The sequence below is a fragment of the Narcine bancroftii genome, chromosome 8 (assembly GCF_036971445.1).
Source record: "Narcine bancroftii isolate sNarBan1 chromosome 8, sNarBan1.hap1, whole genome shotgun sequence".
In the NCBI taxonomy this organism is placed as follows: domain Eukaryota; kingdom Metazoa; phylum Chordata; class Chondrichthyes; order Torpediniformes; family Narcinidae; genus Narcine; species Narcine bancroftii.
In genome coordinates, this window is record NC_091476.1 from 93,471,482 (window position 1) to 93,483,831 (window position 12,350).

The window sequence follows — 12,350 nt, forward strand, 5'->3', positions numbered from 1 at the left end:
TAGGTCATTCGACCCTTCGAGCCTGCTCCGCCATTCAACGAGATCATGGCTGATCATAAAGTTCAGTACCCCGTCCCCGCCTTCTCTCCGTAACCTTTAATATCCTTATACTGAAGAAATATATCTAAATCCCTCTTAAATATATTTAATGAACCTGCCTCTACTGCCCTCTGTGGCAATGAATTCCACAGATTCACCACCCTCTGGGTAAAGAAATTCCTCCTCATCTCAGTCCTAAATGGTTTGCCTATTATCCTCAAACCATGGCCCTGGGTTCTGGATTTTCCCATCATTGGAAACATCCCATCTGCATCCATTCTGTCCAGTCCTGCCAGAATTTTATAGGTCTCTATGAGATCCCCTCTCAATCTTCTAAACTCCAGCGAGTACAATCCCAATTTGCGCAATCTTTCCTCATAAGTCATTCCTGCCATTCCAGGTATCAGCCTGGTGAATCGCCTCTGCACTCCCTCCATTGCAAGAACATCCTTCCTTAGATAAGGTGACCAAAACTGCACACAATACTCCAGGTGGGGTCTCACCAAGGCCCTGTACAGCTGCAGTAAGGTATCCTTGTTCCTATACTCAAACCCTCTTGATATGAAGGCCAACATACCATTTGCCTTTTTAACTGCCTGCTGTACCTGCATGCTCGCCTTCAGAGACTGATGTACAAGTACCCCATCTCTTAATCTATTGCCATTCAAATAGTAATCTGCCCTCCAGTTTGTATTACCAAAGTGGATAACCTCACATTTATCCACATTGTAGTGCATTTGCCATGTATCTGCCCAGTCCCTCAATTTATCCAAATCACACTGGAGCTTCCTGACCCCCTCTTCCATGCACACAACCCCTCCTCGCTTAGTGTCATCTGCAAATTTGGAGATATTACATCCAATCCCCTCATCCAGATCATTAATGTAAATTGTGAACAGCTGGGGTCCCAGCACCCCACTGGTCACCGTCTGCCACTCAGAAAACGAGCCATTTATCCCAACTCTGTCTTCTACCTGCCAGCCAGTTCTCAATCCACATCAATACTTTTCCCCCAATCCCATGAGCCTTGATTTTGTAAGCCAGTCGTTTATGCGGGACCTTATCGAAGGCATTTTGGAAGTCCAGGTACACCACATCCACTGGCTCTCCCCCATCTATTTTACCTGTCGCCATCTCAAAGAATTCCAATAGATTTGTCAAGCACGATTTACCTTTTGTAAATCCATGTTGACTCTGTCCGATCCCTTCTCTGCTAGTCATATGCTCTGCTATTACATCCTTAATAATGGATTCCATCATTTTGCTCACTACTGATGTAAGGCTTACCGGCCTATAATTCCCCGCTTTTTCTCTACCCCCCTTTTTAAATTGGGGGGTAACATTAGCTACCCTCCAATCCATGGGTACTGATCCTGAGTCTATCGAGTTCTGGAAAATAATTCTTTAAGCATCTGCTATCTGAATGGCCACTTCTTTAAGTACCCTAGGATGTAGATTATCATGCCCTTGGGATTTATCTACCTTCAATCCCATCAATTTCCCCAAGACCATGTCCTTAGAGATACTGATTTCTTTCAGTTCCTCCCTTGCATTAGTCTCTATGTTTCCCAACATCCTTGGGAGGTTATTTGTATCCTCTCTTGTAAAAACAGAACTAAAATAAGAATTTAATTGGTCTGCCATTTTCTTATTCCCCATTATATATTCCCCTGATTCCGACTGCAAAGGACCTGCTCTGGATTTCACCAATCTTTTCCTCTTGACATATTTATAAAAGCTTTTGCAGTCGGTTTTTATATTTGCTGCAAGCTTACTTTCGTAATTTATTTTTGCTCTCTTGATTAATCCCTTCGTCCTCCTTTGGTGCATCTTGAACTGCTCCCAGTCTTCGGTTGTGGTACTTTTTTTGGCCAATTGATATGCTCTCTCTTTGGATCTAATGCTGTCTCTAATTTCCCTTGTTATCTTAATACTCAAAGATGGAGCACATTGAGTGCCACCTTGGTCATGTTAAATAACAACTCTCCACCCAGACATTGACGACTTGCATTTTGAATCTGTCCGCCACTCTGTTTAATGATCAGATTGCTCCCTTATTGATTGCAGCAATTCTGAAATACGTCCCTCGGAGCTGCATGCTACCATGGAGCATAGGGTTTAAACAAGGCAATATATGGGCTCTGCCTGCACACACACACTAGATTATTGTCCCCTTCTTGGTTTTAGGTAAGGGATATACAAAGGAGGAGGTTATATTGAATAAAGGGGGGGGGGGGTGGATAGAGGGTTTTTTTGTTATATATTTTGTATCGTGCTTATTGACTATGCATCATGGTTTTTAAATTTTTTAATAAAGTATTAAAAAAAAATTATTGTCTTCATCCCTCAGTTTTTCTGAGCTCCATGAGAACCTTTTATACAGCTGTTTTGTAACTATCTTCAGGGGCTAATGTTCTTTAAACACATGGCCATACTGAGCTCTTTGTCCAGCTCCAAATTTAATGCTGTATTTTTTTTGCTTTAAGCCACCATTGTACTCATCTTAACCTATTTTGTCCTCTTTTTGCGGTGGATTCAGTTGAACATTAGAGCTACGTGCAGTACATGTTTAGAACACGAAGCTGTGAAATTCAATTTCTATCTTCTGTTTTGTTTTTTCTCCTCTGGAAACCAGATTCATTTCCTCTATCTTCCACTAGATAGCACTCCGTGATATTATAACACAAGATAAATCAATTTGAACTAAATTAATTCAACTCACCCACAAAGAATACTGCTAAACCTGTGGGATTAGTTTTAAACCTCCATCCCTGGCAAACTATCTCTATCCATCATCAGTGTATTTTTAATTATACGCAGAAGATTTCATTGCCATCAAGAATTGGTTTTCCAAGTGCTAGGAGTACACAAATGGCTTGAAATGACTTGCTGCTGTGTGGAGATGACCATTAACCTTTGAAAGATAGCAATGGAAATATTTTCCTTTTTGTGATAAATTGCAGAAAGCATTTTGGGCTCTGCTTCGCTTCTTGCTGAAGATGCTTTGTGGATTATCTCCACTGTGTAAAAAAAAGAGTCTGCAGTCCTTAAATCTTCTCGCATAATAATTCAACTCTTGCATCTCTGAATAATTTAGGCAGTTACCAGCAGAGCTTTACAATTTAGAAAATTAATGTCAGGGCAGGAGAAAGTAGGAAAGATAAGGTTTATTCAGTAGACAGCCAGAGAGATGAGAAGGCATTAACCTTTCAATGTCACATTATAACTGCTGAAGCTTTAGTCCTGTAGGCTTGTTTTATGTCACTCTTCCTTCAGTTTATCTGATCTGAAACACAATGCCTCTGCTAAGATGAAAGCAAAATAAATTATCATCAAAAATGTTTTGTTGGCAACTTTATTTTCCTTCCCACCTCTTCTGAATGCATTGATTGTTCACAAGTGATCAGGTAATCACTCAGAATGTGTGAGTATATAAACGAAGGGTGTTCTACGAGGAGGAATATAACCCGGTGACATCTTCTTGCATTATCCACACTAGGACACTGAATACTCTGGCTGCATGCAATCAATTGATGACGTTAGTTTTTGAAAAGATAGAGGACTGAAAATAGGGACATGTCTGGCTTTTACAGCTCAATTTTATACGAGGAATTTGTCATCCGCGAGGATTCACTGACAGGTCAAACATATATTGTCAGACAAGACATCAAATATCAAATTACCTAGAAAATATCAAATTCATAACAACATATCAACAAAAAAGATATTGAATACAAGATGATGATTTGAGATATTTGGTAAATTCCACCAATGCACCAATATGGCCTGACTTGTAATTGGAGGGTCGAGATAATTTCATCACCAAATTGGTCACTATGACATGGACATAATAATGCATACACCTGCCTTCTTTTTGCACATACCTTGATTAAGGACTCAGGGCTGATACATTGGTTACCCTTTTCTTCCTATGAATGCTGAATGAACTACTGAGTTTCTCAACCACTACAATATTCCATTGGTGCATTTAGTTCCAGTGAACCAATAGGTTGACACACCATTACAACTAGTTTGAGAAACATTGTTGAAAATGCAAAAGGAGGTAAGATAAATTCAGTAAAGCTGTATTGTAAGCAGAGACTGGTACCTGAAATAGATATAGGGTAGAAAATTATCACTACAGAAATGCTGAGCTATCTATAGCTGATGCTTTCCTTTGTGGGATTGATGTATTCATGCACTGATCTTTTTACAACAAACAGAAATAGGAGCATGCCAAGAGGCAAGCAATTTAGCCTTGTGAACCATTGCAGAGCCAGAGAATGGTACAGGATGGAAAAGATCTGTTCAGCTCACTGCACCCATGCTGACCATTTTTCCCTTCTCCACTAATCCCATTTACCTGTCCAAGGTCTGCATCCTTCTATCTCTTTCCTATTCATCTGAGTATCAAAATGCTTCTTAAATCCAGTGATTGTATCTGATTCCACCACCTCCTCTGGCTGTAGACTCCACATATTGACCATTTTCTTTCCCTCAGTCTCCCTTGAAACTTCTTCCCCCTCACGTTAAAACTATGCCTTCGTGGTTTTAATATTCATTACAAGAGAAAAACATTCGACCTATCTACGCCTTTCATAATTCACTAAACCTCTATCAGATCAATCCTTTGCTCCAAGAGGAACAAGCCCAGCCCAACCAATCACTCCTTATCATTAAGGTCATCCAATCCAGGCAACTGGCTGATGAATACTGCTGCACTCTCTCCAGTGAAATCAGATCAGTCACATAGTGTGATGAGCAGAATTACTTTCAATACTTCAAATACAGCCAAACCGATGCTTTGTGAACCATTGATGCACAAAACTATCATCTGTGCCAAGCTATTTACTCTACTGAGTCCTATTGACCTACACTCAATTCGTATCACTCTATACCTCTCCCATCCACTGACCTTTCCAAATTTTTCTTAAATATCGTAATTGAAACGGTTTTGATCACTTCAGCTGGCAGCTTGCTCCACACTCCCACAACTCTCTGCATGAAGAAGTACCCCCAATGCTCCCTTTAAACCTTTCACCCTTAACATATGTCCCCAGGTTCTTGACTCACTTAACTTCAGTGGAAAAAATCTGCCTGCATTTATTCCATCTATATACTTCATAACTTTGAATGCAGCTATCAGATTCCTCCTCATTTTCCATCGTTCAAGGGATTAAAGTCCTAACTTCTTTAACCTTTCCTTGAAACAGGCAAGTGGGACTAGTGTAGATGGGATGTTTTAGTCAATCTAAGTTGGGCTGAAGTGCCTAATTCCCTGCATATGACTCTGAGGGAGCCAGGATTTCTCCTGATCAACGTCGAACTGACCCTCCCTGATCAGACCCTCCTTTTCCAAACGTACTTGGAAATGTATTTCCAATTAGTTTTGCCCTTTGAAATTTCTCCAGCCATTTCCCTTACTTGAGTGATCCCTGTGACCTTAAAAAAAACAAATATTAGCTATTGTTCTGGTACCTCACCTATGGACAATGAAAAGGAGAAAATGGCCTCCAAAAACTCTCTCCTTTCTTTCAATACCATGCTGGGTTACATTTCATCCAGCCTTGGGGACTTATCCACCTTTCAGCATTACAAGACATCTAAACCTTCCTCCTCCATCTCTGCTTCACTGAGCTAAGTAAAAGCCTGAGCAAAGCAACAAGTCTAGCACCAATGTGGCCTGAGTAAATTTTATTATCCTAATGTATCTACTGTGGTAACGAGTGGAAGGAAAGAACTCCTGATGCTTGTAATAACTTCTTTCATCGTTACTTATCTAACCTGCCCCAGGCTCACGTGGAACCGATGAAATTCTATTAGCGTAATGCGGTTACAGCGCCAGTGACCTGGGTTTCATATCCGCCGTAGTCTGTAAGGAGTTTGAATGTTTTTCTTGTGTCTGCATGGGTTTCCTCTGGGTGATTCGGTTTCCTCCCACCCTTGAAAACGTATGGGATTATAGGTCAGTTGGGTAGATTTGAATGGCATGGTTCATGGTCCAGCAGAGGCTGTTACTGTGGTGTATATCTAAATTTAAAACATCCTTTAAAATGCGCATTTACACAAAGCAAATTAAGGGGACCAGTCCATTTAGCAAAAACGAATACCCTGTGCATTACTCTAGGAGGAGAAGTGAGGGTTATGACTGATCTTCCTGATTAGTCTGGTACGGAGATGCCAGACCAATTTTGACTTTTCGTGCACTTTTTTTAGTTATTTTTGTAGTTAAGATGAATGTTTGCACTTCGATGCTGCCACAAAACAACAAATTTCATAGCATGTTCATGGCAATGAATTCTGATTTTTCTCAGTCCCAGTCGTTAACTGACCTGTGGTGTTTCCATTAGTGAAATCGGCTAGTTCTGTTCTCTGCTCCCGATTATTATTTTTCTGATTCACCAGCTTGTGGTGCATTTCATGCTGTTGGCTATTAACGTTATTGAACAGTTAAACATTGTTGCTGAATGTTTGCCATGATTCCAAAAAGATGAGCAGAACTCGAGAGATTTACGCGGCAGTGCAGCTTCTTCATTCTAATGCAACTTTGAATGAGGCACAAGTGGGCCAGAGCTGTAGATGTAAAAGGTCTTTATTCAGGACATCAAGAGCTCTTGCTCAAAGAATCTCTTGGAAGAATCTCCCTGAGCACAAAGCGCATTGAGGTTTTATATTCTAAACATAAATATAATAGCAAGGGGTTTAAATATAGTTTCAACAGCTACAGTTATATAACATTTTGGGTGCAGGCAACTAGTCTGTATAATTACAACAGGAACATCTCTCAACTGACAAGAACACCTCTGCATATTCAGACATTTTGTTGAGAATCCAGGCAACCAAGACAACTTTATTTTTAACCACTGCATGTATGAGATGTTTCTCTCTGCAGACGATGGCGTGTATTCATGCAGCTGTCCTTTTCCTAGATTGATCACGGCATCTCATTTGTATTAGTGGCTTTTATCTGCATAACTATTGATTAAAATTGGCTAGGAGCTGTTGCATGCAACCATAGTTTCTCAACTTGTATCTGGCAAGCTGCACTAATAGCCCTGAGTGGAAAGCCCTGAAAGAGACAGTGGATACAGGTCAAACCGTCCTCACTATCACGTACATCTACCGGGAATGCTGCCATCAGAGAGCAGCAGCAATCATCAAGGTTCCACACGACCCATCGCATGCTCTGTTCTCACTGCTACCGTCAGGAAAGAGGTATAGTTGCCACATGACTCGCACCACCAGGTTCAGGAACAACTGCTACCCCTCCACCATCAGACTCCTCACCAACAACCTCAATCAGGGACTCATTTAAGGTCGCTTACTTTTGCATTTTATTGATTATTTTTCTATCTGTATTGCACCGACAGTTCATTGACATTTCTTCATTTGTTTACATGTGTCCCGATCTTCTTGATTCCAGTATTCTGCACTACCATTAGGTGGTGATTCTGCCTCAACAAAAAGAATCTCAGGGTTGAAGATGATGTCATGTATGTACTCTGACAATAAATCTGAAATCTGAATCTGATCCAGAAATCTGTTTAAATCCCATTTCAGCATCTGAAGAATTAAATAAGCCTGTATCAGCAATGATGGCCATGCTCTACTGGTTTGTTGTAAGATAAATCCAGTTCAGTAATGTTCCTCAGTTATTACTTGCTCTGCCCAATATGTGACTCCAAGCTCACTCAAGTGAACCTTTATTACCCTCTGAATGTGCCATGCAATCTATGCAGTTCACAGTTAAATTAGGAAGAGCAAATCCATGCTGGCTTTATTATGAATGTTCACACCATTAAATTGATGGTAACAAATTTTAATGTGGGAAATGTGAGCAGTTAGATGAAATGAGGGCAGGTAGGCAAACAAAGGAATGCAAAACTAGTGAAATGCAGACATTAAGGAATGGCAAACAGATCAGGCCTTCTTGGTGGGATGGTTCTGACAGTATAGATTTTATGGACCAAATCACCTTCTTTGTTGCAAGGGAAGGTGAGAAATGTGGGGTGCAAAGGATGTAAGTTAGCTATGGAAGGTAGGATAGATTCAGGCCAGCAAGAAATGCATTCTAAAGGGCAGGAATAGATTAAATTAGGATTGGACTGTTGTGGATTTGAGGCAAATCATTAGTGGGGTTGGAAAATCTCCTGAAGATACAAGGTTGGTGACTAATTGGGACACAACAGCCTGATGTTTAATGGTGAGGGTCCTGGTGCACTGAGATGTATGAGGTGTGTGAGCTGACCTTTGGTCTCTGAGGTAGACGTCAGTTCACCAACACAGTCACATCATCTTCTCCCTATCACCTTTTGCTCTCATCCAGGAGCACTCTACCCATGACTCTCTAGATTGCTCATCCTAACACACTCAACTCTCCCCATCAACCCAGGAACCAAACAACCTTTCTAGAGCAGACAAAGATTCATGTGCACCTCATCATTTGGTGTTCTCAGTATGGTCTCCTCTACATCAGCAAGACCAAGCATCAATGAGGTGACCATTTTCTGGATGGCCTCAATGCAAACTAGAAAAATTGCGACTCATATTTCACATGGTTTGAACACTGAAGATTCAACACCCACTCTGTGCCTTTCTCTTTCCTTTTGGTTTCCCCTCTCCCTCATCACCCAGTTTCATCCTCTCTATCACCTCCTGCATTACATCTTCTGGTGTAACCTATCCCTCCCTGACTGATTCCATCAACCCATTGTCCTTCCCTTATCTAGTTCCAGTCATCACCTTCCTTCTTACTAAGTTTCACAGCTGCAGATTTTTGTTTGCTTTGATCACTTTCCAAACTCTGCGTCTATCCTCCACTCTGTCCTTTCCCCTCCTGGCCTCCGGTGCACCCTTTTTTTCTCCCTTTCCTTATCGAAATATACCCAAATACATAAAAATGGTGGAGGAACTCAGCTGGTCATTTTGCATCTTCAGGAAGTAAAGATCTATAACAGTATTTCGGGACTAAGCCATTTATTTTAAATTTTAGACATATTGCATGGTAGCACAAATCTGTGCTGCAGAATCACTCAATTAACTTACAACCCCCGGAACATTTCGAATGGTGGGAGGAAACCAGAATCCCTGGTGAAAACCCATGCAGACACGGGGAGAACGTACAAATTCCTTGCAGCATGGGATTTGAACCCCATTCCCGATCGCTGGCAGAGTAACAGCAGTGTGCTAACTGCTATGCTAATCTCTTCTTCAAGGTATGAGCAAAAAGCAGACAGGCACCTGAAAAAAAAAGATGGGAAAGAGTTTTTTTATTCAAGGGAGGAACCCCCCCTCCCCTCTTTATTCAGGCACTTGCCTGCTCTTTGCTCATACCTTGAAGAAGGTGTCAGGCCAGAAACTTTGGTTATATATTTTATCTTCTTTGGATGCCACATGACGTTCTGAGTTCTTCCAGAATTTTTATGTGTCAATTATAATCACAACATTTGCAGACTTTCTTGCTTCATTACATGGTTACAATGCAATGTTTAAAGGACATTTGAGCAGGTACATGGTTCGGAAAGGTTTAGAGGGATATAAGCCTATCAGAGGTGACTGGGCTACTTGGGTAACATAGACATGCCAGGCTGAAGGGCCTACTTCCATTCTATAAAACTCTCTTAGTCTATGATGCCCAGACCTTTGTCATGTGTACTTTACTCAACCATGTAGGCCCTGATGAAGGGCTTTGGTCTGAAACATTAACTGTCCATTGTCTTTCCTGGATGCTGTGTGACCTGCTGATATCCTTCAGCATTTTGTTTATTGTTCGATATTCTAGCATTTGCAGCCTCTCTTGTTTTCCTCCATATGTAAGTATTCTTTGAGATTTATCAGCAATTTTTTTGTAATTTTCAATGATATTCCATTTTGCTGCCTTTTAGATAACAAAGACCTTTTTTTTGTGGATTGTTTTTCACAATAAGCAACTTTCAACGCCCTGCCAGAAATCTAAGTGGTCATACAAGTATGACTGAGACGTGCAACATGATTCACCCTGATGTCAAATGTTCAAGGCAGGATCAGGTCCATCAGGATGAACAAAAGGTTAGTGGCTGAGGGTAATGCACGTCGAAAGAACCAAAGACTTGTTGATCCAAACCAAGGCTTTTATTAAGTGAAAGACTGGAGTGTATCACACGAAGGTCGACCAGTCCAGAATGACCTGGTCTGGCTAGGAGCAATCCTTTAAGACCTGCCAGTAGGTGTGGCTACACTCTCAGCCAATCACAGTCATCCTACACTACCATCTGTACATATGTACATATACACATTGGTGATAGAATCTGTACTATCGCACTGGGAAAAGCAAGTTAGATAAAGGAAGGGATCAAAAAGAATTGGACCAAAACAATGTTCTTGGTGTGTTTTTAACAAGCCCAAATAATCCAGAAGGTTAAAGAACTATTGTTGCCCATACAACACTGTGGTACAAATTCTGCTAGTGTTCCTGTGGGGCTACATAAACAAGGCAGAAAAGCACCTTCATATTTGATCAGCATCTGATAAATGTGATCTCAAACTATGGACTCTATTTTAATATTATTAACATTGAAATCAACAGTTTACCATCAGCAAAGCATTCCACTCTCAGCTAACATCTGGTGTGAGAACTTTATTGCAGCAAATTGGAAAAACGTTAAGGGATGAAGCCAGTTCAGCAGTACTCAGTCAATCCCCTTGTCACGAGTTCCTTCCATAATTTTTCATAGGCTATATTATTTCTGATTGTCAGTCACTAAAAAAGAGAGTGGACCTTAAAAGTGTTAATTTTATATTATTGATCAGAAATATAACTGACAATGTCCTTTTTCTTCCCCCTTCATTCCCCCCCCCCCCCCCCCACCTAATTAATGAGATTTTCCTTGGAATAATACATTTAATGTTTTATCATTGGAGCTGCCTATTGACATTGATGCAGTGAAGCGATCCAAAAGATAGCAAGAGAGATTTATTTTGGTGCATTATGGTTGGCTGACATTCATCTTTAGAGAAATGACTGAGGATGAGATTTTATTAAAATAGTGAGTGGAGCAGGTAAAGTGAAAACAAGGGAACCCTGCATTCATATTTCCTCCATTTATCGTACTTCAAGTTCATCATATGACTGTACATAAACAACCGATCAAACATTGTTTCTCGAGAGCACATTGCACAGGCATACACATACAACATAAAATCCCCGTGATCTGGAATTTAAACAACTGTCAGCCTTAAGCAACTGGTAAAATAATAGCGGAAAATAAATAGGTTTAAAAAAAGGGTTAAAATGGTGACCTCAGTGGTTAGTTCACCAATCACGCAACACATAATCTCAAGCAAACCACAAATACACTTCTCCGGCAGCTACCAATCTCCATAGGTGCCAGATTCTGGGGATTTAATGTATATAAATAATTTGCTCATTTACAGTAACCATTCTCACTGCCAGCTTGGGAGTTATGATTTTTGGTGTTCTTGTACCTCCTTGACGGCTGTGATATTAGCTGCTTTCACACGGAAATCCCAGTAAGTTGGTGTATGAATGACCTGCTTAAAGCCAGGTTGGATTGGACTGTTCACATTGAACCAAGAAAAGCCAGTTTAGTGCAACATTTATACAGGAGCAATTGTGAAACACATCAGCCCTGATACTACCTACCTTGGCAGGTAAGTACAGATATGAAAATGATCCCCTCCCCCCCATACTGTGTTGGTTGTGTTTACCCAGGTAAGTGAAATGGTAAAAAGCAGATTAATACCAGGTTTCAGGGGCAATGTGAAAGCACCTAAAATATACTTTGTGCTTGATGGAAAGGGTCTTCTATAATTCTTTGAACCCTATTTAAACAATGCTTCCTGTGAATATTGTCAGTAGTGGAATGGGAGACCCAGTGATCTTCTCAGTTGTTTGGATGATCAAGTATTGACGGTCCAATGCTTAGCAGCTGCCACATCACACTTCTATCGTCACTTCACTTCCAAGGAAGAACAAGGACAGGATCTCTTTGGTCCTAACCTTCCACCCAAACCAACTCTCTGCAGTCTCTTGTGGTCCTGGACAGAGCAGTTCATGTAAATGATGCATCCAGACAGGGAATCTTTGGTGCCACATCAGTAAAAGATGCTAAGACATCTTGGGAACATGTTGAATTTCCTCAGGCTTCTGACAAAGTTGAGGTTTTTGGTTGTCATATCAGTGTGGTTGGAGTGGAACAGAGCTATTTATTCCTCAGAATTTGAAGCTCTCCCTGTACTCCACATTTTTAGGGTCTTTGTCCTGACAGGGGTTAGGTTGGGCAGTCATTTACTTGGCCGAGGATCACCAACCT

General features: G+C 40.8%; 2 long non-coding RNA genes across 6 annotated transcripts in view; one reads left to right on the forward strand and one right to left on the reverse strand.

Moving 5' to 3' along the window:
- LOC138741808 (uncharacterized) overlaps positions 1 to 12,350 on the reverse strand; it is a 782,604-nt gene that overhangs the window by 187,083 nt on the left and 583,171 nt on the right. The window lies entirely within an intron of this gene.
- Positions 1 to 12,350, forward strand: part of LOC138741043 (uncharacterized) — a 104,495-nt gene that overhangs the window by 38,311 nt on the left and 53,834 nt on the right. For 3 of the 5 annotated variants that reach the window (XR_011343286.1, XR_011343284.1, XR_011343285.1), the window contains exon 3: positions 9,924 to 10,086. This is a non-coding gene — a long non-coding RNA (uncharacterized lncRNA). Of the gene's footprint in view, positions 1 to 7,462; positions 7,533 to 9,923; positions 10,087 to 11,451; positions 11,689 to 12,350 lie in introns of all 5 variants that reach the window. The other 2 variants (XR_011343287.1, XR_011343288.1) reach the window with 2 other exon arrangements.